Source organism: Erythranthe guttata, chromosome 11 (assembly GCF_056151865.1).
Source record: "Erythranthe guttata isolate IM_541 chromosome 11, IM_541, whole genome shotgun sequence".
In the NCBI taxonomy this organism is placed as follows: domain Eukaryota; kingdom Viridiplantae; phylum Streptophyta; class Magnoliopsida; order Lamiales; family Phrymaceae; genus Erythranthe; species Erythranthe guttata.
Genome location: NC_142543.1, coordinates 13,957,970 through 13,980,928, shown reverse-complemented (window position 1 = coordinate 13,980,928; position 22,959 = coordinate 13,957,970). Strand labels below are relative to the sequence as shown.

Below are 22,959 nucleotides of genomic sequence, written 5' to 3'. Positions count from 1 at the left end.
AAGGATTCGAAAGGTTATCCACAAAAGTTGCAAAAACGCAGTCGGAAGGTTCATCTATTATTAGCCGGTTATGCACAATTTTAATTTTAAAATCAACTAGCCAGTCCACTAATTCATCAATTGCTTTGCTTCAATAGAATCCGGAAATGCAACTTACACTCGATCTTAAATGAGATGCATGTGAAAAACATAACACAATTACGGAAATCGAAATACATAAACGAAACTAAATTATATGATACGCATGCAAAAGACCAAATCAAAATAAGCTAAACTCACCCCCAAACTTAAATCGTGCATTGCCCTCAATGCGAAAAATAAAAGATATGAGAAAGAAATACGTTCTGAACAGTCGTGCCGCAGATTGATCAGTGTTCTACGGTTGCGAAAGTGTTCTTTGGTTGCACGGGGTGCCGTGAATTTTGGCACCGAGGGCGAATTGCCGGAGTTGTCTAAACTTCCCGACTTCTTACTCTTGTTTCCTTGGGGACGAGATACCGGCAAAAATCAAGAAAAAATGGGTGAAATTAAACTTTAAACCAAAAAAATGCAAAAAGGACTAAAACAAAGAAAATAAATGACGATAAATAAATAATGGGTTGCCTCCCATTCAGCGCCTGTTTTACTGTCGACGGCTCGACACAGTTTGGACGGATTATGTCCAATCCAAAGCCTTGTAGATTGCGCATCCATCCGTCAGTATTGATACATACTTTGCAATCATATCATGGATTAGATTGCAATCTTGTACTGACCATCCCAACCCATGGTACTTTTCATTTTCTTGGGAAATCAGTCGGTAGGAAACTTGGATCGCGATCTGGCAGTCTCGAAAACTGCGCACCGCCTTCCCAGATCGCGATCCAAGAAGTGCGGATCGCGTTCTGCCCCAATTCTTCGCTGCTACTGGAATTTGCCACCTGATCGCGATCCGGTGTTTCTGGATCGCGATCTGGCCTCTGCATCAACTTCAAACACTGTTTTCACCCTTGTTTAGCCCGAATTGGACAATTGTGCATTTCACAAAAGTTGTAGATCTTGCAGTCAGCTTTCTAAGGTCACTTGAATCAGATCAATCGGAGGTCTGAGAAAGTTATGCTTGAAATACCAAACACTGTCGCAATCCGGGAGAATGCACTTATTCACGTGTTTGGTTTGGTTCTCGGCTTCTCTTCCAAAATCGTCTCGAATTGGCAAAAATAGCTTATCTTTACCTAAAATATAAATAAAACAAAAATAACATAATATATACAAATAAAGTCGAAAACTCGAACGAACGAAGACCTAAACTCGAAGAATTGATAAGTGAAAATCATGCAAAATGAACACTTATCAACTACCACCTAGCTACGATCATAAAATGTCGAGAATTGGACAAGAACCTCCGGTGGCCACATAGCATCTTACGTCAATTTGTTAAGAGATAGCTCTTTGCATTTCGGGCTTCAATAATGTCCAGCAATGTCGATATGCACGGTGACCGGAAGAAATTTGATAATTATTATAAATAACTCAAGTAACACTTATTTAGTAGTTATTCATTATTTTACCTTTTTATGTTGGCTTCTATTTGTTATATCTTCTTTTCTTGGGTGACTGATTTTGGCTTCAAATTTTCTAGATCACATGAGTATTTGTTAACAACAACAAATACAATACACATGAGGGTGGACTCAAATTGCAAATTTGGATGCAAGTTCTCGAAATTTCAGTACTTACAATTTTAATCGATAAATTTGACGAGTTTCCGTTATATTGATTCTTCAATTATTGAGGATTTTTTATATTAATTTCGGAAGGTTTAATTCCTGTTTCTCCCTCGAGATGTAGCATTTTGGCACTTTGCATTGGCAAAAAATAATTTAATATCACTTCACCCCAACATAAGTTTTAAGGTTAATGAAGATATTTTCATCTTTTAGTAGCATTTATAAATGAAAATTTTCTTTTATGTGATAAATATAATTAAAATAATGGAATTCCGATAAATAAATTACAAATTTATTGGACATGTACCTCGTTTATTGGAATTCGTAAATAAAATGATGATTTTTTTTGTATGAAACGGATTTTTTTATGTAATTTGGTGAAACAAATAGTTGAAGGGTGGAAAAAATAAAAAATTAATATTTTGCACCAAGAAAATAAATATTTTTGTATGGGTGTATTCACGGATGCCATTTTCATCTTTAGTGTCAAGTTAAATTGTAGTTCTTCCCAACATTCAACCATTTTCTCCTTATTTTACTTGAAAATTTCCGCAAATATCTTTATTTGCCAAAGATCTTCCAAACAAATAATTTACTTCGAGAATTTTGCTAAAATATCAATTGGAGTGCAATGTGAATGATTAGTTATCTTTTGAAAGTGTAGAGGGCTATTATTTTTTTATGGGGGTGCAAAGTGACAAATGCTATATTTTGAGAGAGCAGAGTTGTAAAATTTTCTTAAAATTTCAATAAATTTGGCTGACATTTTAGAATTTAGAGTTAACATTTACCTCTCTGCAAATATTGTGAATTTACTCATTTCTTGATTTATAATTTCATTCTTTCTTTTTGGGTTATGAATATGATCACAAGTGGGTGGTATTATATCACAAAAAAATGAAGAAATTTTGTATAAAAAATAATCATGCATGCCAGTGAAAGCATTACTACAATCATATTTACCAAAAAAAAAAAAGTTATTTCACTCACTTAAATTTAGTTGACCGAAATTTAGCAAGAAAAAAGAATGAAAAAGAAAAGAAGTGTAAGGGCAATGGATCAATGAAATCCCTGTTCTTGCATATTTTTGAAAAGTTTTCTTGCTTACTATGAAAATGAGAAGTCTTATTTACTTATAAATTAGAAAAATCAGTGTATTGACTCTGCTTCTATTCCAAGTCCACATTGTTTCAGTGGAGCAATTGAACAACCAAAATTGTTTCATACATTTTAAAAAATTTAAACTTAGTCCCCAAATTGTAAGATTATTATTAAAATAAGGAGATATATTAATAACTTACACTTTCACCCCTCAATTGGGATTTTCTTCATTGTTTCACCATTTCACAATTTGAAAGGTTTTTTTAGGTGTTGTTGCAATATTAATATTGTGATATAATTTTTGGAGTTCACTTCAAGGTTTGAAAACAAAAATCAAGATAATGAAAATTAAAGATGGTAAATGGAATCATGAATGCAAATACAAGGCAGAAGCTGATGCTTTCGGTTCGACGAGGGCGTCAAACACCGTTGGTGGGGGAGGTCTGTTACCCCTCAGTCGGTGCCATCGGCTATAACTCAAGTGTCGCCAAGTCATGGCCGAGAAACGATGTCAAGCGAGGGTTGGCACAAGATAGCCACTCAATCGGGCAATGAGTGGTCGAGTGTTGGGCAAGCACATGGGGTGTTTGTCCGAGAAAAAAATGGAACAGACTGATTTAAGTGGGAACAGTGATCGAAAGTACTTGGCTGATAGCACAAGTGAGTACCGGTAATACTCGGCGTTCGGCACGGGCGTGTCTCGGCAAATGGCATGAGTAATTCTCGATAAGACTTGTGACTGGTACGAGCGTTGCTCGGTAGCCAATGCGAACAAGTGTGGGCAATAATCGGCATGTGGCCAAGAACTTGGGAAAGCGAGCGTTCGGAGGAAATTGACATCAACTTCACAAGTGTGGGTAAGTTAGCACGACCGGTTGGCAAGTCAAGGAAGGCAACCCAATGAGCGGGTGTGCTGATGACTGTGTAGGGAAAGAACTCGCAAGTGATTGACAACGCAAGCAAAGTGTGCGGGCAAGGCAATGCAGGGTGCTGCCTAGCAACCGACCGGGTTGTTTGGTGCCCGCGCCCAAGCAAGGTAGGCGTCCGACAATTCACTAGCTGGGTGGTTTTTGAGGGAAGTTGATGATCGGTTGAGGCTTGGAAAGCATGCGGAACTACCCCTTATTACTTGTAATAGTTAGCCAAGTGTCAGGCATGTGTGCCGCCAAGTATCCCTAGGTAGTTTAATTTGTAAGCTACCTTTTTCCTTATACTTATAGGGAGATGAGTGCACAAATCCGACCCATCTAGTATTCGAGAGTTCTGATTGGAATTGTGGGTATTCTGACTGAGGATTTTCTGTATGCACCTTCGTCTCCTCTGTATTCGTTGTTAGGAAATAAATATTAAGGTTGGAAGATCGTATTTGTGTGTTGTTTTCTGCTGCATACTCTTGTTTATGTTTACGTTGGCTTAAAAGACTTTGTATGTGTGCGTTTGTGTGAACAGAATCGAGAGCAAGGCTAACTCATCTTGCGAGGAGATCAGGCCGCACGGGTGAAAATTTCTTGAGTAAAGAAACCCTGTGACAATTACCATGATGGGGGTTCCGGTGAAGATGCTGATTTTTTTTTTCATAGAATACACGAGCAGATGGAGAAGAATTAGAAGAAAAACAAGAGCTAGTTGATCAATTTGATCCCAAATCTGATACAAAATACCAAAGACGTGAATCCAAGAAGAAAAAGCCGCATTCAAAACGCTATCAAATTCCAACAACCCATCGTCAAACTCGTTTTTGTGCTAATATCTTGGGTTATTCTCAAGATATTTGGAAAATTTTGAGCAAAGCATGTAAATTTCTTTGAGTTTTCATTTTGAAACGATGAAGAAAAGAAGAACCAAAATCTCGTCTAGAAGACTGGGGATTTCAGCGTGAGTTTTTCTATAATTCCACTAGCAGCCTTTGGATGTGGGCATTTTGCTAATTGAGGAACTACCGATCAGTTGTAACTGGGGCCTATTTCCTATTTCTGCATTTTTTTTTTCCTAGGCTTAGTTTTTTTATTTTTTCGCCTTTTCACCTGTTGAGTGTAGATTTTACACTCAATACGTTTACTTTACGTGGATCTTTTGTTTAGATTTAATTATATTTGTGCTTTAATTGATTGATTTTGTGTTTTATAGGTGAAAAACCAGAATTAGGTTTCCATGAAGGAAAAAATATCAAAAAGAAAGGAAAAAGTTGCAAATAAGGAAACAAATCAAATTGGAAGAAGGAATCTCGCCACAGCTTTGACAGTGTCCACGATTTCGAGCATATCTCTCTCATACAAACTCCGAATTAGGTGATTTTGGTGGCATTGGAAAGCTAATTTCAAGGGCTACAATTCTTATTTACACAATATTCCAAAATTCGGACTCCAACATGGCGAAAATCGAAGAACAAGTCCTAATGGGGGAAAGTGGCGGAAATTGATTCCTATTAGGTTTCTACTACTTCCTTATCAAGAAAAGCCTATAAAAGCAACATGTCTCTACACCATAAGCACGAAATTTGACACCACAAAACACGAAGAACGAAGATCAACGAAGACTCAAGCATAGTTTTTCTTATTTCTTTTATTTTTATTTTGTTTATCATAAGAATTACGAGTAGCTAAGTTTTTATTCTAGGATTTTATTGGAACCCTATGTGGTAATTCGAACCTATTTTTCTACTTTTATGCAAGTTTAATTCTTCGATTATTTCTTCTATCTTGATCTTATTTAGCGCATGAACGTAGCTAATTTATGTTGCTATTTGTTATTGTTAGAATTGATTGACAGATCGTTTTAATAATTAGAACAGGGATAGAAGAGCCTTCGAGTAGTTTTCACCGGATGAGTGTGTTAATTGCATGTATTATCATAGACATATAGATAATACCTTAGGTAGCCGTTTACGAGACTTGTTATTTAATGCTTTATTTATACTAGGTTTGCATAGACATATAGTGAATCTTTTATGAATAATAGACTTATAATACAGCGACAGCTGGTTATGAGTAATTTCGTGTCTTGGGTTAATAATCGAGAATCGTAACTTGCATGATAGGAGGTTAATTGGGTGAAGAATTATCGCATAGGGGGAAGATAAAATCCTAGATCCGTTTTATATTGATATTTTATCTTGTTTAATTGCTTTCTTAATTAGTTTAATTTATTTAGTTAATTAATTTGAGAAACCTGCGTAGGCTGGATAAAAATCGTAATTGTTAAAATTTGGTACTTAGGATTAAATAATTTGCGTATTCCCTGTGGGATCGACATCCGACTCTCACGAGTCTACTTTACTACTTGTTTGCGATACGTGCACTTGCGTGTGGGTATTTAGCACCCAACATCACCCTATAGGTGTTTTTTAGTTATTTTGCTTTCACCCCATTAGGGAGTTTTTTTGTAATAGGCTTCTTAGGTTTCTTTTTGCATTTTTAATAAAATACTATTACTAGAGGAAAAAAATATTGTTAATCATCAAGCCGACTTGTTGGTCGAAAACTCACACGCAAGTTTACGTATCGTAACAAGTAGTAAAGTGGACTCATGATAGTCGGGTGTCGAATCCACATGAAATTCAACTATGTAATTCCAAGTACTAAATTCTCACAATTTACTATCATATTGTTCCATTCTCCTTATGTTGATGTCTCATATTCTTGTTTTGCTGAAGTTATTTAGTATATTTATAACACGTTATCAACACGAGCTTTCTCCCATTTTTCATTGAAGTTGGTAAGGAATTTTATGATTATTTTAATATCCTGGAAAAATAAAATTATTCATGTTTTCAATCAGTGGCTTGTAAAACATGTTTTAAATATTTTGATATACATATATGATTTAAGAATTAGATTAAGATTATAGATAAAAACCATTAGTACAAATAAAATTCTAGAATTTTATTTTGACTATGTGATGCTTTAAAATTTATTAATCTATGTATGATATTTGTTTAATTAAGAGCTTATATAATTATTATCTCTTTTATGGATTAACAAAGATATCAAATGTTTTGATATATAATAAGACATGTTAATTTAATTACTTTATAATCATTATTGTTAATTAAAATGCTATATTTTAAATTATTATTTATTTGCTTTATTGCTATGCAAATTATCATAAGAACTTGAAGTTCTTTAAAGAAACTATAGGCCTGAAGTCCATATCGAATATCAAATCCTGAAGCTTGGATATATTGAACAAGTTAGACTCAAACCTGAAGTTTTAAGTATACATATAATCTAAAGCACTATTAATTTTATGATTCAGTGCTATGGAAAACATCATCAAGCTTGAGTTCGCTGCTCTAGATATTTTCAGAAGAAATTATCTAACTTGGATCCTTGATGCTGAGATCCATTTGAATGCCATGAACGTTAGAAATACCATTAAGGATGGTAATGAGTAAAGTGAAAAAGATAAGGCGAAATCAATGGTTTTTATTCGCCATCATCTCCATGAGGGCTTAAAATCCGAGTATCTTGGGGTAAAGGACCCTGCTACTCTAAGGAACAATTTAAAGGAGAGATACGATCACCAGAAGAGTGTGATACTCGCTAAAGCTCGATATGAATGGATGAACTTGTGTTTGCAAGATTTTAAATCGGTAAATGAGTATAATTCCACCATATTTAAAATTGTTTCTCGATTGAGATTATGCGAAGACGATGTCACAGAACAGGACATGTTAGAAAAGACATTTACCACTTTTCATTCCTCTATTATGCTCCTGCAACAACAATATCGTGAAAGAGGTTTTACAAAATACACTGAATTGATTTCTTGCCTCCTCGTTGCTGAATATAACAACGAGCTCTTAATGAAAAATTATAACTCCCATCCAACAGGATCACAAGAATTTCCAGAAGTAAATGCAAATGTTTCATTCCCAGAAGTGAATGCGAACAACTATAATCATGGTCGAGGTCATGGCCGCGGGCGTGGGTATCGCCGTGGTCATGGTTGACGTCAAGATGGTCCTAGAGTTGCACCATACCACCCGAAGTGGAATAAAATTGGTACAAACAAGACAAGGGCAAGACTGTAAAATTTGGCCCTCATAATAATCAAAATGAGAGTTGCCACAGGTGTGGGGTGAAAGAGCACTGGTCACGTGCCTGTCGTACTCCAAGGCATCTTGTTGATTTATATCAAGCATCCATCAAGGAAAAAGAAAAAGGGAAAGAAATCAATTTTACTGATTTTAGCAATACCGAGAATGAACATATTGATCCAATGGACCTTACCCATTTGGATGTTGTTGATTTCTTTCCCGGGCCAAGTGGAGAAATTGATGGGATCAAATTTTATGGTGATGATAATAATGATGGCAACAAATAAATCAATCAGGATTGATCAAGTATTACATTTATGTTGCATTTGAATCAAATAATGTTTATCTTTCCATTTCCTAAATAAGTTCGAAATAATTTTATGTGTGGTTGATATCATGATTGATATAAGAAAATAAAATTATTATATCTTCTTATATTACCTACTTGGAATCTTATGAGTCCGTGAGAAACTTGAACGATGGAGACATTTGTTTGGTTGATAGTGGAACAATACACACAATTCTTCGAGAACAAAAATATTTCTCGAGTTTGAAATTGGCAAAGGTAATTTTTAGTACAATTTCTGGTACTACAAAAGTAATTGATGTCTCCAGAAGAGCTAATATTTTTTTGCCTGGTGGAACGAATGTTTTGGTCAAAGAGGCTTTGTACCCTAATAAATCCAAAAGAAACTTATTGAGTTTCAATGACATACGTCTCAATGAATTTCATATCGAGACTATGAATAAGGGGAATGTGGAATTTCTTTGTATTACAACCAATATTTCATGCCAGAAGCATGTTAAAGAGAAACTCCCAGTTTCTTCTCATCATGGTTGTATTATGCGACTATAAGCGTAATAGAAACAAATATTGTGATGGACCAGAAGTCCAATGATCTGAAACTTTTCTTTCTTTGGCACGAGCGACATGGTCACCCGGGATCGACCATGATGCGTCGAATAATAAATAATTCATATGAGCATACTTTAAAGAACCAGAAGATTCATTTGCCCCCTGAATGTGTGTGCATTGCATGCGCACAAGGAAAATTGATTATAAGACCATCTCCAATGAAAATTAGTAGCGAGGCACCCAACATTTTTACAAAGAATTCAAAGGAATATTTGTGGACCTATAGATCCACCGTGTGGACCAGTTCGCTATTTTATGGTTCTATTGGATGCTCATCTAAATGGTCACATGTAAGTCTATTTTCAACACGTACTGTTGCTTTTTCTAGACTTATTGCTCAAATTATAATATTAAGAGCTCAATTTCCTGATCATCCTATCAAGACTATTCGTCTTGATAATGCCGGTGAATTTTCATCTCAAGCATTTAATGATTGTTGTATGTCAATTTGTATTGATATTGAACAGTCAGTTGTCCATGTACATACACAAAATGGACTTGCAAAGTCCTTTGTTAAGAGATTGTAACTGATTTCTAGACCCTTGCGTTTACGGTCTAATTTACCCACTTCTATTTGGGGACATGCAATATTACATGCTGCTTCATTGGTCCGGATTAGACCAAGTTCATTTCAGTAGTATTCACCGTTGCAAATTGTTTCTGGCCAGCAGCCAAACATTTCTCACTTAAAAATATTTGGTTGTGCTGTTTATGTTCCAATTTCTCCACCTCAGAGAACAAAAATGGGTCCACAAAGATGACTTGGAATTTATGTTGGTTTTGATTCCCCGTGTATAATTAGATACATTGAACCCCTGACAGGTGATTTGTTTAAGGCAAGATTTGTTGATTGCCATTTTGATGAGACAATTTTCCCGTCGTTAGGGGGAAAAAAATCATCGGTGTGAAATTACATGGAATGTACCGTCTTTGTCTCATCTTGACCCACACACATCAATGTGAGAAATAAGTAAAAAGGATAATCGATTTGCAAAATATTGCAAATCAATTTCCTGATGCTTTTACCGATATGAAAACGATAACAATATCTCATACACCAGCTATAAACACCCCGGCACGGGTTGATGTCCCTGAAGGACAACATGAAGATATAATAAAACCTTGCATGAAGCGTGGGCGCCCTATTGGCGCAAAAGACAAGAACCTTAGAAGAAAAAGGGTAATAGAAGGAAATTCTCCTGAAGAGAATATTATTTGTGAACAAGAAAACGCTATGAAAATGTGACTGAGCATTCTAAAGTACATGATGCCCCTGGAGATGATCATGAGAAAAAACTTATATGTGAAGAGATATCTTTAAACTATTTGAATACCAAAAAAAACTGGGATAGAAGTAAAGTTGCTATTGATAATATTTTTGTCTATGGGGTTGCGCAAATGAGGACCCCGAACAAAAATCTGTCGAAGAATGTCGGTATAGAAATGATTGGCCAAAATGGAAAAATGCTATTCAAGATGAATTAAATTCCCTTGAAAACTGTAAAGTATTTGGACCAGCAGTCCAAACACCAGATGGTGTAAAAATTGTTGGATAAACATTGGTATTCGTACAAACACGAAATGAGAAAAATGAAATCGTGAGATATAAAGCACGATTAGTTGCACAAGGTTTCTCACAGAGACACGGGATTGGTTATGATGAAACATATTCCCCCGTAATCGATGCAATCACATTGAGATATTTGATCAGTTTAGCAGTCATAGAGAGGCTTGACATGCGCCTTATGGATGTTGTTACTGCATATCTATATGGATCATTAGATAGTGATATTTATATGAAAATTCCTTAAGGATTTAAAATCCCTAAAATATTTAAATGAAGGTCTCGTGAGTTATACCCAATTAAGTTGCAACGATCCTTGTATGGTTTAAAACAATCTAGAAGAATGTGGTATAACCGTATAGTGAATACCTTGTTGAACAAGGGTATATGAATAATCCAGTTTGTCCTTGTGTTTTCATCAAAATATCTAATAGTTGATTCACTATTATTGCGGTTTACGTGGATGATCTAAATCTTGTGGGAACTCCTCAATAACTCACAAAGTCCGCAAACTATTTGACAAAAATTTTTGAGATGAAAAATTTCGGAAGGACAAAATTTTGTCTCGGCCTGCAGATCGAGCATTTATCCAATGGAATCTCCATCCATCAATCAATATATACATAAATGATTCTAAAACGATTTTACATGGATAAATCTTATCATTTGAGTAGTCCTTTGGCATTGCATGAAACTAGTTGTGAGTGTATATGGTTGAGATCAATGATTCAACATATTCGAGAAAATTGTGGGTTAACTTCAATACGAGATACACCCACAATACTTTACGAGAATAATGCCTCTTGATTGCACAAATCAGAAATGGGTATTAAAGGTGATAGAACAAAACATATATCACTCAAGTTTTTCTACACTCATGAACTACAAAAGAGTGGCGATATTGACGTTCATCAAATACAGTCATGCAATAAATTGGCAGATTTATTCAATAAAACAATGCCAACTACAACGTTCAGGATGATGGTCCACGATATTGGAAAGCGTCAACTCAAGGATCTCTTGCCGACATGAGGGGGAGCGTGATCATTAACTCTCACCACTGTACTATTTTCCCGTCGTCCAAGTTTTTATCCCACTGGGTTTTTCTTGGAAAGGTTTTAGAGGATCTCACGATCGCAAACTTCACACGGATGTGTACTATTTTTCCTTTTTCCATATTTTTCCCATTGGGTTTTACTGGCAAAGTTTATAACGAGGCATATTTCACTAAGATTGACATCCAAGGGGGAGTGTTATGAATGCATTCAATATGCATTTAGTGTGGATGTCAAAACGTAAGAGTTTAAGTGGGCTACATTAATACTTTTATGTATTCAATATGCTCATTGAAAACTATAAATATATGGCATTGTATTGGATTTAAAATATACTTGAGAATACAAGAAAGAACAAAAAGAAAAGGTTATATTCTCATTATGTTTGATCTCCTATATTCTTGTTTTGTTGAAGTTCTTTAGTTCATTTATAACATGAATAAACTATATTGTCCTCCCTCATGTCTAATTATATGTTTACATTGTTATTTTTACTTTCATTATATGACCTCTAAATATAAAATTGTTTTGATCATCCACGTCTATTACTTAACTTTTTCTTTATTTTCATAAATTGTTTTTCAATATTGTTTTATTAATATTGATGTTTGAGTCCAGTATAATATTTATAAAATATACTTAAGTAAACAATAAGACTAATTATGAAGTATATAATAAGACTAATTATTACATCTAAAGATTAAAAATACATTAAACGAACAGTGCTCAATTTAAAAATGGAAAGTCATTTTTATGTGATTACCTATTTATATACATACTTTTAATATTGTAATCATTGGAAAACTCTTGAAATGTAACTTTAAAGAAAAAACATTGTTGAAATTTAATGTATAAAAAATAATTACGATAACGAAAAAATACAGCTTTTAACATATTTTCTTTTTTTTTTTCTAACAAGTCCTTTGACATTAAAATTATATATTACTAAAAATAAGTAATATACATTATCATTTATTTACTTATTATATTTTTATGCCTTTTTTTCCATATTTGACCATGGTTAAATCATGTTATTACTTATACTAATAAAATGCATAAATAACCATAGTGAATAAAATTTAAGATCTTATTTAACCTCCGTAATTATAATCAATCTTAGTCAGTCACAACCATTTTTTCTTCTTATTTCTGGACATATTTTTTATATATGACTATTATGTTTTTATGTTTTTTTACATAATTAACTATGGTTAAATCATATTCTCACTTACATTAATAAAAAGCATAAATAACGATAGTAAATAAAATTTAAGAATTAATTTAACCTCGATATTTTAAAATCAATCTTAGTCATTACAACTATTTCATCTTATTTGTAGACATTTCTTATATATTGGTTATCACTATTTATTTTTTATTTTATTTTATTGTTTCTAAATAATTCTTAATTAACTTGATAAGGTTCACATGTTATGTCACTGAAAACTATATTATGAGTTTTATATCAGATACATTTTATTTAAGAATTTAAGAAAATAAACTTCGACTTTCAAAAAAATTATAATATGTGAAAAGATTTTCATGAAAGACTTTTATTTATTTTATGCAAAAAACCTTAATCACAGAATCTTGAAATCAAGTTTATCTTAAGAACATAATCACATAATTGAGATTATCGACATACCGTTCGCCATGGATTCCGATAGAGATGATGAACAAGGATGATAACAATCTACAAGCTAAGCCTAGTCAGGCCTCCTCTGAATCTACTTGTGAGAACCTTATTCGTAGCACACCTTCTTCTCTCTATCTCTCTTAAATCACAACTCACGAATATTTTTGTAAGCGATGGAATTCTCAAGTTTTCTGTTATGTTGAGGAGAAGAGTTGTGGATTCTTTTATAGACGAGAGAAGAGGGTCACTATTGATTTGTAACGGCAGAAGACAAATCCCACCCATCATGGTCTTTAATTGCCATCAACGTTACAAATCAATTACCATAAAATCACCTTAATACCAATATTGAATTACCCACTATTTAATTAATTAAAATAAAGATTAGTGGACCAAAAAATAAAACGTTAAAAAACGTAAAACTAACATTCTCCCACTTGGTCCACTGAATCGATTAAGAAAAATAAGTTTAAAAATTATTTGACTCGGTGGGTTCTTCATACAAAACATTTGATACGTGATCACGATTTTAAAAGAAAATTAAGGTGATTACCATAATAGGTAAATATAGTACTTTAATACTAGAACTAGTTTGAGTTATTAATGTGAATCATAGCGGTCATATTATTCATTCATCATATTCCCTTCTATGTATCACGCCACTAATAACCCTTACTATTCTTAGCCATAATAGCCCCTTTAATTTTGTCTTGTTAGGACAAATCATGTTAAATTAATTCCAAATATAATATGTGCACACATAATTGGAAACATGAAAACAGAAACATTTGATTAAATAAATTAAGTGTCAATTACAATCACAACTCATCAAATCATGGATTGTTCAAAAGACCAATTCTAATAACATGTTCCTCATATGTCTTTATAGGCAATCCCTTGGTTAATGGATCAGCAACCATAAGAGTTGTACCTAAATTTTCTATTGACACTTGTTGTTTCTGGACTCTTTCTTTAACAACCAAGTACTTAAGATCCATGTGCTTGGATCCACTTGAATACTTTCCATTCTTAGAGAATAAAACGACTGCGGTGTTATCACAATATATCTTCAAAGGCTTAGCAATTGAGTCAACAGCCTTAAGCCCTAAGATAAAATTTTGCAGCCATAGTGCATGACTCGAGGCCTCAAAACATGCTACAAACTCAGCCTCCATTGTGGAAGAAACAATAATACTTTGCTTTACACCTTTCCAAGAGATTGCTCCACCAGCTAGTAGAAATACAAAGCCCGATGTGGACTTTCTACTATCTAAACAACCAGCAAAATCGGAGTTTGAATAACCAATAACCTCTAATTGGTCCGATCTCCTATAAGTAAGCATATAATCCTTTGTTCCTTGAAGATACCTCATAACCTTCTTTGCTGCTTTCCAATGTTCTATTCCCGGATTACTTTGATATCTACCAAGTACACCCACTGCATAACTAATATCTAGTCTAGTACACGTCTGTGCATACATCAGACTTCCAACTACTGATGCATATGGAATCAACTTCATTTTCTCCTTTTACAAATCATTCTTTGGACATTGCTTTTCATTTAATTTATCACCTTTCGTGATAGGATCATTAATGGCTGAACAAAACTGCATATTAAATCTTTCAAGAACTCGATTGATATATCCTTTCTGAGACAAGCCTAAAAATCCTTGAGATCGATATCTAAAGATCTCTATCCCAATAACATAATTTGCCTCACCCATATCAACCATCTTAAAATTCTTGGAAAGATAATTCTTGGTTTCGTGAAGCAAACCAAGATCACTACTTGCTAGTAAAATATCATCCACATACAAGACTAAAAAGATAAACTTGCTCCCACTGACCTTTAGATATATACACTGATCAACAGTGTTTTCCTTAAATCCAAAGGAAGTAATGGTATCATTGAATTTTATATACCATTGTCTAGAGGCTTGTTTAAGTCCATATATGGATTTCTTTAATTTACAAGCCAAGTGTTCATTTCCTTGTTTTGCAAATCCTTCAGGCTGGTCCATATAGATATCTTCATCTAAATCCCCATTCAGAAAAGCGGTTTTCACGTCCATTTGGTGCAACTCTAAATCATAATGAGCTACAAGAGCCATAACGATTCTAAGAGAGTCTTTCTTAGATACTGGAGAGAAAGTCTCTCTATAATCAATGCCTTCTTTTTGAGTGAAACCTTTGGCCATTAGTCTAGCTTTAAATCTTTCGATATTGCCTTTAGAGTCACGTTTGGTCTTGAAGACCCATCTACAACCGACTTTCTTACTGTTCTTAGGCAATTCGACAAGATCCTAGACACCGTTATAGTCCATTGATTTCAACTCTTCATTCATAGCATCAATCCATTTACTAGAATCTTTACTTTTCATGGCTTGTGAATATGAAACTGGATCATTTTGAATACCAATATCAAAATCAGATTTTTGTAGATACACCACATAATCATCGGATATGGCAGATTTTCTTTCCCTTTGAGATTTCCTCAAAGCTACCGGTTGTGGTGGTTCTACAGTATTGCCAATGATGAAATCTTCATGAAGTGGTGAATGGAGTGGCGAATCATTTGTTGCAACCTGCTGTATAGGTTGAACAGTAACTTTATCTTGAGCGAAATAAGATGGTAAAATATCCACCCTAATTTCCTCAAGTTCTACCTCTCTTGATTCAACACTCCCACTAACTTCACCATTCTCTAAGAATTTGGCGTTTCAAGTTTCAACTATCCTCATAGTATGGTTAGGACAATAAAATCTATACCCTTTTAACTTTAGTGGATAACCAATAAAATATCCAGAAATTGTTCTAGGGTCCAATTTCTTTTCATTTGGATTGTATATTCTAGCCTCTGCTGCACAACCCCAAATATGTAAATGTCTTAAACTAGGTTTCCTAACAGTCCACAATTCGTAGGGAGTTGTTGGGACTGCCTTACTGGGAACCCGGTTTAAGATATACATAGCGGTTTTCAAGGCTTCATTCCAAAGTGAAATTGGTACAGTTGAATTGCTTAACATACTCCTAACCATATCCATGAGAGTACGATTACGACGTTCAGCAACTCCATTCTGCTGTGGTGTTCCAGGCATTGTGTATTGGGCACAAATACCACGTTTTTCTAAGAATTTAGCAAATGGGCTAGGATTTTGTCCCGACTCATCATATCATAGTATTCCCCACCCTGATCTGATCGTATAACTTTACTTTTTCTATCTAATTGTCTTTCGACTTCCATAACAAACACCTCAAGCATGTCAGCAACTTGAGATTTTTCATGAATTAGATTGAGATAACTATAACGAGATAGATCATCAATGAAGGTGATAAAATACTTTTTTCTACTAAAACATGGAATAGGTAGTGAACAGATATCTATATGGATTAACTCAAGAAGCTCTTTACTTCTTGTGGCACCCCTTTTATTATGTTTGGTTTGCTTACCCTTAATGCAATCCACACACATTTGAAAATCAGTAAAGTCTAGATTTTCCAAAATTCCAGTTTTTACCAATCTTTCGATTCTTTCCCTGGAGATATGCCCCAATTGTTTATGCCACAAGATAGAAGAATTTTCGTTATTTAGGCTTCGCTTTACGCCAACTTCCGAATGAGTGGTTAATAATGATTGTTCAAACTCATGATTCAAAGATATTTTATATAAACTATCACATAAAATACCAGAACCAATTATTATTGAATTAAACATAAAACTGAGTTTTCCACAACCAATTAAATCTGAATAACCACAAACATCCAGTTTTGACAAAGAAACCAAATTCCTAGAAAACGAAGGTACATAAAAAGTGTTTTCAAGATCCATCTTGTGACCCGTCTCTAATATGAGGCGATAAGTTCCAACAAACGCCACTTTAGATTTGAGACGGTTCCCCATATAGATGTACTTTTCACTTTCCTCCGGTTTCCGAGTTGTAAGAAATCCCTGTAATGAATTTGTGATATGAGTTGTAGCACCAGAATCAAGCCACCAAGTGTAAGAAGGAACTTCAATAAGATTAGATTCATAACATACAAAAGAAACATGAATACCTTTCTTTTCGAACCAAGCCTTTCGTTTCTCACAATCCTTCTTTACGTGTCCCTTCTTGTTACAAAAGTAACAGGTGACAACAAAAGCCTTTCCATGACCCTGACTACTTTCACCAGGTTCATATCTTTTGTTTGGTGCAAATTTCTTTCCACTCTTCACAAATTTCCCTTTCTTCTTCATACTTCCATGAGTTACAGCCAATGCAAAGTGATTTCCTTGCTTTAATCTCACATCCTCTTGAATACACATACAAGTCAGCTCATTCTAATTCCACTTATCTTTTTGAGTATTATAGTGAATTTTGAATGGGCCGAACTTTGATGGAAGTGAGTTAAGGATAAATTGCACAAGGAATGACTCTTCCACTTTCATGCCAAGAGCTCAAAGTTTGGCAGCCTTATCAGTCATATTCAGGATGTGTTCCTGAACTCCCTTATCACCACCATATTTCATGGTAGTCGAGTGTACCTGCTAACGACTTGTCTGCTGATTTAAAGCGTTCTTTAATAGCCATTAACAGTTCCATAGCATTGTCAACCTCAGGAAGAGAAGTCTTAATATTAGTAGCAACAGTCATTCTAATAAGCATAAGACTAAGCCTATTGGACTTGGTCCAGGCTTCAGTTAGGCTAACTTCTTCCTCACTGTTAGCATCCGTTATTTCCCCAAGTTTTTCAGTAAGCAATGCTAGGTCTAAATCCATAACACCCAAGGTGGAACTGAATTTGTTCATACCATTCGGAGAAATTTGACCCATTGAGTGTCTTAATACCAGAAGCATGCGAGTACAATGAAGTAGGACTAGCAACTGAAATAAATATAGCAAATATAATAAGGTAAAGATAAAAGGATGCTCACATAAGACCTTGAGTCAAATAAGATGAACTATCGATATCACTACAAGTTCTCCTTTGAGTGAAATATAGTATGCATATCGTTCACTCTATGTTGGTGTAAATGATCTTTTATAACACCTAAGTAGGGTCTAACATAATTTATCTCACTCATCAATTAGTCATGTACCTTTAGTTAAACAATTCTAATTGCTAAGTAATATAAATTATGATATCCTACCCAGTTCATAATTAATTAAAATCGACTATCCTTTGAGCTAGTCTCAATTTCTTAAGTATGACTGCAATTTGAGAATATTATAATCTTTAATATCATGTAAATGATTAAACTTTCATATAGTTCTTATATTTATTAGATTTTACTAATTTAGGTCACTTTAGCAACTACAAGATTAGTAAATTTCATAAATATAAAACTAATGATATTCTCGTTAATTTAATTTGACTGATACCTTTAATTGCAAATTAGTCATGAAATAAATAATCATAACAGTAACAAATCATTTTTCAAAAGAAATAATTTACTGCATATGAGATACATTAAAAGAATGCATGTACTTCACAGAATACATACAATTCATGTATTTACTATACACAGAAACATGCATTTGGCCATACACACATATTCCATAGCATGTACCATATTAAACCCATGATATTTTTTTTAAACAATAAATTAAAATATACTTTTCATGTGAGTGTAGATAATGTCCACAGACAATTCATACAATATACATATACAAATCCATGCATTATGTAATTAAATATTAAATAAAAATATACATTAGTCAAGTAATTCAGAGAAAAATCTCACACATTCATGAAAACATCAATTCGTAGGAAAAGTTGTGTTTTGCAGAAGAGCACCCACAAATAATAATTCAATTCGTCAAAACAGATTATAAATATCAAAACACAAATACCAATCACAATCGTAATTCAATTTCATAAAACCGTATAATTAACATATAACATACTTGAGAGTTCTAAGATGAAACGATTTCAAAACCCTGCTCTGATACCAGTTGAAAGACTTTTATTTATTTTATGCAGAAAACCTTAATCACAGAATCTTGAAATCAAGTTCATCTTAAGAACATAATCACATAATTGGGATTATCGACATACCGTTCGCCATGGATTTCGATAGAGATGATGAACAAGGATGATAACAATCTACAAGCTAAGCCTAGTCAGGCCTCCTCTGAATCTCCTTGTGAGAACTTTATTCGTAGCACACCTTCTTCTGTCTATCTCTCTTAAATCACAACTCACGAATATTTTTGTAAGCGATGGAATTCTCAAGTTTTCTGTTATGTTGAGGAGAAGAGTTGTGGATTCTTTTATAGACGAGAGAAGAGGGCCACGATTGATTTGTAACGGCAGAAGACAAATCCCACCCATCATGGTCTTTTATTGTCATCAACGTTACAAATCAATTACCATAAAATCACCTTAATACCAAAATTGAATTACCCATTATTTAATAAATTAAAATAAAGATTAGTGGACCAAAAATTAAAACGTTAAAAAACGTAAAACTAACATTTCATACTTTTAATAGAACATAATATAAATATTGTTACTCGTATATATATTAGTAAATAATAATTAGTTTGAGTTTACTTATTATAGTTTCATATTTGTGGAATTTACGTGATAAAAATTATATGAGAACTAATTTAAAATTTGAAACTACTCTAGGTATCTAATGCTTAACTTTTTTTTTTTTTAGAAGAAAAAGCTTGCAATTTTATTCAACTTGCTTTTCAGCATATACAATGTTACATATTGTAGCAGGAAGATCCTCAAGAGCATAATTTTCCATCTTCGACAAAGCTGCTATTTCATGAGCCACTTGATTTGCCTCTCTGAAAATGTGTTGTATCTGAAAATGCTCGAACCACTCCCTCTTCCGCTTAATATCCTCAATAATATTCTTAACTTAAATGTTCTTACCACTCCCTCTTCCGCTTAATATCCTCAATAATATTCTTAACTTAAATGTTCTTATCTAATGCTTAACTTAAATGGGTTTTTATGCATAAGTCACTGACCAACCATCTTTATTATTCTAGATTCAGGGACTATATCTCTTTCACCAATAAGCCCATCCAATTAATATGTATTGTAAATAAATGCATAATTAATGTATATGACGAAATTATCCCAAACCCTTTAAACCCAATTCCTAATTGTAACCCCAATTTAACTTCAATTTCATCAATTTTGACCACAAAAATCCAATTTTGACTTTTTCCTTTTTAAAACTTCGGTTTTCGGTATTGATTTTTTTTATAAACAAATTTCCCCTGTTTTTTATGCCGCCTGTTTCCGGAGTTGACCAACGTTCAACGCCGGTCACCGGTATTAACTTTTTTTTTCCTAAATTTTTTATCTGTTTTTTTACGTCCGTCGCTGAACGTTGACTGTAATTGTATTGTCATTGCAATAATTGTACTGTTGTAGACAGTAATTGTACTGTCGTTGACGGTATATTTACTGTAAACACAATGATATTACTACCAACCACATTAATATTATTATTTTTTTGACAGTTTTATTTTGTTTGATTTGTTACCTAGTCGACGTAATAATATTAATGTCGTTGACGGTAAAATTATTGTAAACACAATAATATTACTCTCAACCACATACTTTTTTGGCCTTTTTACTTTGTTTGATATGTTGACCGATTAAGATAATAATATTATTCTTCACTATTGTAATATTACTGTAAACACAATAATATTATTGTGGTTGACAGTAATATTAATTATTTTAGTTTTTTATTATGTTTGTCCTTGTTGAATGGTCAACATATTAATACTACTTTATTACACAGTAATATAGCAATATTAATGTGTTAAACAGTAATATAGTTAATATGATTGTCGACCACAACAATATTATTTTCAAACGGGCCAAAAAATGTTGAAGACAAAAAAAATCAAAAAGAAAAAAGTTAACTTCTTTGGAGACCAGCATTGACCGCCGATCAGCGGCGGCAGAAAGAAAAAAAGTCAACACCAGAGACCGGCGGTCAACGACGGCGACGGGCAAAATTATTGTCAAAATTGGTTAAGAGGTCAAAATTTAATAATTGGTGAAATTTAGGGTCAAATTGAGGTTAACTTGACTTAAAGAATGAATTGGAGCATATTAAAATTTGAGGGGGTATTTTAATCCTTTTACACACATCGGAACACTGTCTGAATTTTTTTGTGAAAGAGTTTTTTGTCTGGACCATTTATGAATAAGTAGCCCATGATGAGCTTATTTGTTATAGACCCTAACTTAAAATAAAATGATTTATTTTAAAATAAATTTATTTATATATATATATATATATATATATATATATATATATATATATATATATATATATATATATATATATATATATATACTATCTCATTAGAAATCTCTTCAGATATAGTTTTATAAAAATACAAATTACATCGAAATTTCAATATGTAGAAAAAATTATAATAAAAATAAAATAAACTATCTCCTTAGAATAACTATAACACATGAAAAGACATTTGATATTTATACAACATAATTAAGCTATGTTAATTTATTATTTTCATTTTGTTATCACACAATTGACCATAACTAATTGATGCTATAGCTTTGTGGGAATAATAAGAAACCCAAAAATGTTAAGAAACAAAAAAATATTCATACTTTTAAGGTTGGTAGATAGATAGATAGATAGATAGATAGATAGATAGATGGTAGAGATAGAGTTAGAGATAAATGATTCATTCAATATAGTATCAGGACTCCCATCTACAGTACTCACGCAAAGGACCGGCTGGTGTCACACTACTCCCGCTCCGGTGATTTCACGGTCAAATCTTGGTACCGATAGTGGAGGCCAAGACTAGGGGGAACTCCTCGAGGAGTGAAGACAAAGAGTTTTGAAAATTTATTTGGCATTTAAGTATTCCACCAAAGATCAAGATCTTTATTTGGAGAGTTGTTGGAGATTTTATCCCGACCAACGTTGCCCTATTCTGACGACATGTCTCCTCTAATCCATTATGTGGTAGCTGTAGGACTAAACCCGAAACAACCGTGCATGCTTTGGTCCACTATAGGAGCATAACTGGGGTTTGTTTGGGCCAACCGTTCGAACTCAATGGGGCAATCAAGCCAGCATCCTTCCGACAATGGCTTGAGCGAATTAGGAAAAAGCTATCGAAAGATCTTTTCTGCCTGGCACTTATTATGTGTTGGAAATCATGGGATTCAAGGAATCGCGAGGCTCGTGGAGAGTTGGGATTAAGAGGTTGGAAGTTGAGTAGTTGGAGCGAAAAATATCTATCATTTTTCAGAGCTGCATTCCATGTCCCGCCTACGCTCAAATATGTCGTCCCACGACGAAATTGGAGCTTACCACCGTACGGTATCATCAAGGTAAATTTAAATGCCGCTCTACTGCCATCCCGATCTTTCTACAGAGATGGTATGGTGGCTCGAAATTCAGAGAAGGCTGTACTTTGGTGGAGTGTTAAACAATTCTCAAGAACTGTCCAAGCTATTGAAGGAGAAGCTCACGGAGCCCTTAAAGCGATCCAAATGGCAAAGGCTAAATGTTGGACCTCGATTATCCTCGAAGGAGACTGCCAGCAACTCAATACGGCACTTAGGGATGAAGACGCTAGTTTCTGCCTGTTTGGAGCATAGCTGGAGGACATTCGGGCTCATATTTTATCGTTCATTTCGTGTCAGTTTTCTTTTGTTCCTCGCGCTTGTAATAAATTAGCTCATTGCATTAGTAAACACAATTGAGCTGGCAAACTCGGAGGGCCAGTTCCTTCCCCTAAATTTAACCTAATAAAAGCTCCTTTTTTCCTCAAAAAAAAGAGCCCAGACCTATGAAAGATCTTGAGTTCGCATCTCACTGCCACATATTTCAAGTTCAAGGCTTCAAATGTAATTCGCCTAAAGTACATTCAAATTTACAATAAAATGGATTTGACGATTACTGAAGTCAAGTTAATTTAAGTTTTTTTCTTAT

At 33.8% G+C, this 22,959-nt stretch overlaps 2 pseudogenes; one reads left to right on the top strand and one right to left on the bottom strand.

Annotated features, from left to right (window-relative positions):
- Positions 1-7,068: 7,068 nt before the first annotated feature.
- LOC105971092 (uncharacterized) lies at positions 7,069-7,761 on the top strand (annotated as a pseudogene).
- Positions 7,762-13,852: 6,091 nt separating this feature from the next.
- Positions 13,853-14,539, bottom strand: LOC148767044 (secreted RxLR effector protein 161 pseudogene; annotated as a pseudogene).
- Positions 14,540-22,959: the final 8,420 nt, after the last annotated feature.